The 5,000-nt window shown below is 50.7% G+C and overlaps 1 protein-coding gene across 1 annotated transcript in view; it reads left to right on the top strand.

Annotated features, from left to right (window-relative positions):
* The first annotated feature begins 1,362 nt into the window (after positions 1–1,362).
* LOC126575068 (uncharacterized) overlaps positions 1,363–5,000 on the top strand; it is a 24,291-nt gene continuing 20,653 nt past the window's right edge. Inside the window, exon 1 of the mRNA XM_050235580.1 lies at positions 1,363–3,194. The gene's annotated coding sequence lies outside the window, so the exon portion shown is untranslated. The remainder of the gene's footprint in view (positions 3,195–5,000) is intronic.

Here is a 5,000-nt window from a genome sequence, read left to right as displayed (position 1 = left end):
AGGGCGATCCAACTTTTCCCGCCAAAAAAGGATTTAAAGCAGAAGCATTCCGTTATTGAACCATTTAAACAAACGAAAATGCATATAATATCCTTAATAAAATCATAAAAATGTTCAGGAATTTCCGCTCCGATTGTCAACATTAAAATGGCGCATTTTGCCGCATAACACGTGGCGCCAGAAGAAAAGCCGAAGGGGACCCGAACCACGTGTGCATAATGTTGAGCATAAACGCGCGCGCTTTGGTAAGGACCGGAAACCGAATTATGTACACGTGTTCTCGGTGGGATAACATTATTTAAAAGAAACGATTATTTATTCATGTATTTTACTTTTAATTGAGTTCAATTCCTTGCTTGCTTTCAGTGAATTTTAAGGAGCAATTTAAAATTTCTCACGAGACTATTGCCCAAAGACGTCTGCTTAGAGTAATGAGCAATACTGGAATCAATTTATTTCTTCAATAATTGCTTGAACTTTGTGCAAACGTGATCCTCGACCACATTTTTGCTATAAAAATTTAGCATCTCTAATGTAGCTCACTATCATTCTTATCAAACAATATTTTTTCACGTCTTTCCATCCGCTGATGCGACACAATTTGGGTTTATGACGGTTGCGACAGCGACCCAGCGAAGCCATTAGTGCCGAGTGAGTGGCATAATTGCGAGGTGATATACGAGAGTTTTAGTAATCGAACAAATGTCCTTTTGGAGTACCGGCCAGATGATGCGCTCGCTAACCTTTCACACGTGCTGCCTGCGCCCCATATGGACCCTTCATCAAATTACGATAAAAATGACAAAATAGCCCATTTACCCAATATGATGAGGTGTGCGTGCGCGTGTACGTGCGTGCGAGCGTTGCCGTAAAAGTAAATCACATTACTTCCGGTGCGTACCGACCGGCCGTTGCGAGGCCATCTATAGTATCCCCATGCTTGCTCGCTGTCTTTTATCTCGATATGCTCGATGTTAAACATTGCCCATAATCTTTCTCCCGTTCCGTTCCATTCCGTTCCGGGTGCCTTCTTCCCATCCCTGCCCGTGTTTCCTTGTTTTTCTCTCGATTTCCATTGCCTTTTTGGGGCCCACCGTTTCGCGTTGTTCAGGCGAACCAGTCAAAACATAAACACGCACATGCGCGCCACCGGAAGAGTCGGGAAAAGCACGTGCACGTACCATCATCGCATCCTGTTGATTCTCGGCTCATTCATCCGACGGGAGTACCTCGAACTCGGTTCGGTCGTGCGACTCGCGTTGCATGAACACGCGCCGCCATCTCTCGGAGGGGCGCGTTCGAACAAAAACTCGGTCACAAAACAAAATGGCGTGATTCGTGAATCAGCTCGCGTGGCGATCATAAGGGTGGCATACAGAAAACCGAGGGGATCGCAGGCCCCACGCGGAATGTTTTCGTATCACGACGCAGCAAAGCAACGGAGCACGCTGATCCGTCCCGTCCCTCTGTCGGCACTCATCGGCCACGGCCACCCTCGGATACGCCGGAGGAACGACTGGAGGCCAAGAAGGATATAATAAGTTCCAACAGCAAACGAGTGTTTTCGCCGGCATCACTGTGTTCAGCACAGTGGGAATAGGAATCTGCTTAAGCAGGTGCGTACGTTTTTTTGCTGTTTTTTTTCGGGAGCCGGAGCCTTTTTCCGATGAAAAGCAAATCCCTCCAGCAGCAGCAGCAGCAGCAGGCAACAGTAGCAGCCACGGCAGCGGCGTAGTAAATCCCTCCGAAAGACGCTGAAAAGTGCATTAGCAAGACTTACCTTGCTGTCCTCGGAAGGGCCCGAACGAGCGGGCATGTAAATGCGTGTGGACAGGACCGGGAACCGGGAGCCGGGAGTTATTTTATTCATCAGCAACCGGCGGAATAAAAGGCCGGAAGGCAACTAGTGGCAATCCCGGCTTAAGGTGCTCCCGCGTGCACTGCTGAATCATTCATCAGCTTCAGGCTTGTTTGTTAAGGTCAGAGGCGAATGCCTTAACAAGCGAACAGCTCCTCTGGCGTGTTGCTTGCCACGACCATGGACCACCACATCTGCTACTAGAGCTGTTCGGAAGTAATGACGTATGGCGAACGTTAAAGCAGTGAGCGAGTGTGACCGAGTGTGACCGAGTGTGAAGCCAAATCCCATTCTCAGCCGCGTTGATAGTGAAAGTAATTACAAAACGACCACCAGAACGAGCCGAGGTCACGCCGGAAGTGACAAAGTGCAGCGCGTGTGAATCTCGTCAACTACGAAGAGCGAGAGAGAGAGAGTTCGAGGGAGAGCTCGATGATAAATGGGCGCGCGAGGAGTCCACACCAATTCCTCCCAGAGGCCACGTGCTCGATGTGCTCCATCAAGTCGCAGATTTTGGAAGTGAAAAATAGAACCTAATAGAGAGTGATAGCGTTAGTGTGGAGCAGCCCCCGTTGGGAACCGGTTCCCCGCCTACTACGTGGTGGTCGCACAGCCTACTATCAGCAGCTCAGGCGGTCGGTTCGCTCGACGATCTCGACGATGTTTTTCTTTCTGTTCTTCGCATCCGATGGATGCAAAAAAGTGTGTCACATTTTATCGCAGCTCGTTGCGGCCTGCCTGCGGAAGTACCGCAGTGGTGGCACCGCCAACGGGCAGTGGATAGGCGTGAAGGTGTAAGGGAGTGACGCGGGACGGATGCCTGGTGCCTGGTCTGGCGATCGCGATCATCAACAGCGCACGCCAGTCAGTGTAGTGCTTCGGAAGCGTCGTGGTCGCGTTCTCGTTTTCGTCCCGGTCCAGCATCCAGTATTGTTAAGAGGGAGGCGGAGTGTCCTCGTGCGCGCCCCTGTGTGTGAGAGAATACCGATGATTGAGTGCACTGGTGTGTCCCTCGTGGCTTGGAGTTGAAGGTCGAGTGGAGTGCCAGTTCATCAGTGTACGAGAGGGGAGGGGGTGTGCCAGCCATTCCTTCAGGCCAAAATAGGCCGCACGAAAGTCGAGGCACGATCGTGACGTGCAGTGAATTCGTGATATCAGTGCAGGCGTGTATGTGTGTAGCGTGTGTGCTCTGATTTCAGCTTCTCCGGGCCAAAGGACGACGTGACGACGAGAAGTCCCTGTAGGGTGGCCTACAGACACCGGAAGTTCGGTTTGTGGCTTCATTGAGAGAAGCAACAGAAAAAAAGAACTCCACCACAGCATCAGCACCAGCGCTGTAAGTTGTACGATTTTACGATTCCATTTTATGATTAGTTTCCACCTCTTTATCTCCTTCTGCTGATGCTTTCCGTTGGTTCTTGTACGCGTTCTGGTCTCTGGAGCGTGTTCTGGAGAGCGAAGAGCTCCCGACACGAACTGGACTGGAGTACCCTTTTTACACTCGAAGCGGTTCCCAAGTGCTTGGGTGAACGAGGTCCAGCCATTTCTCTCTTTCTCTTTATCCTTTCGATGCACACGAAGCGGTCGTGAAAATGAATGAAAATTTCATTAGACATCTAGGTGGAAAAACGGTGGTGTTGCAATAGAAAAACGGTCCAGCCCAATTCTAGGGCTTTAAGGCATCACGAAATGGCGCTAAATGGAATAAAAATGAGGCAAAGCGAGCACTCTTTTTTTTCTCTTCTACCCCTCAGCATCGCTTTCCAATTAATTCGTCCGAGGATTTTCTAATCCACCACCCTCAACGCCAGCAGTAGCAGCAGCAGCAGCAGCAGCAGCAACGAAAGAAGGAAGATGGCAAGATGCACACTAATCCTGACTTAAGCAAAGTGCCAGCCAGCAACTTCAAATCTGCAAATACTGAAAAGGCCATTCCCGGTGGGTGCTGGTGGTGCTGGTGGTGGTGCACTACTCTCTAAAGAGGATTATGGAGGATCTAATTAATTTGACAGATGATTGAGAAGCTGCTGCTGCTGTGGCTGCTTCAGACCAAAAGCTCGACCTTCAAGACCGGAATGGGCTCAATAGTGTCTGAGTGCGAATTGAGATGGAGATGGGACGGGCGGTAGTGATCCGATGCGGTGTGTGCCACTGCCGTAGGCTCCTTCACATCGAGTTGACCATTAGTAACACTCCATAATCCGGGGCGTAATACCCGGCGATGTGGGTCAACCCCGTCGAAACGTCGTCTGCCTATTGTTTCTGTCACGTTTGAAGAGGCTCACTCGCTCGCTTCGTTCGTCCGTGTGTCGAGTGGTAAGAGGCGACCATATGTGCGTTGCGGCCACAAGGAAGAGGATGCCATTAGAAATCGAATCTCGTCCACTTCACTACATGCGCCGCTGTAATTCATCTTCAGATTAAGCGTAGCGTGATGATAGTGACGGGTTCCAGGCCGAGCGCCTGTGGCATTGTTTACTGGGCTCCGTACCGTGTGGCCACCGTAACGAGGCCAATTCCCCCGGACGCCAGATCACGATGGATTAAGATCCTGGCCGACGCCGACGGTCACGACGGGCGGCAAGCTTTCCATTAAAGCTTACGCATCGATTATTGGTCCTTTGGTTTATTTGTCCAATCGATTCCCTTCTCGGGAGGGGTTTTTGTCCTGGAACACTGAAGACCTACGCTGCTGCCGGCGATTAATCATGGTTAAGAGGGTTGATGTCCAGGAAGCACGATGACGACGACGACGAATCGATCCGGATTGTTCCCGCAGTGTAGGACCACTTTCAAGAGAGAATCGATCTCGCTGATAGGACGCTTTTCTTGCCGAAGGTTCGAACGATTAAGGGACAGATTGAAGTGCGAAACAAAAAGTGCGCAACGGGCGTAAGGGCAAATCGAAATTTATGGCAGTTTCCGCGTAAAGCGGAGAGGCCCAGCCAGCGCGTTCGCGTCCGATGGCCCCGAGGTTTAATCGAATTGGAAGCTAAAAGACTCTTCAACGGGGCACCCTTGTCCTTGCGGGAGCGAACAGGACACTCCGGAGTGTTTCCAGCTTCTTCCCCCTCGGGATCGCATCCGTTTTGCTTTCGCCGGAAGGCGAGAGATTTACCGAAGAACCGAAGGGATCAACAAA

The sequence above is a fragment of the Anopheles aquasalis genome, chromosome 3, assembly GCF_943734665.1.
Source record: "Anopheles aquasalis chromosome 3, idAnoAquaMG_Q_19, whole genome shotgun sequence".
NCBI lineage: Eukaryota > Metazoa > Arthropoda > Insecta > Diptera > Culicidae > Anopheles > Anopheles aquasalis.
Note: the sequence above shows the minus strand (reverse complement) of the source record. Positions and strands in the feature narration are given on the sequence as shown.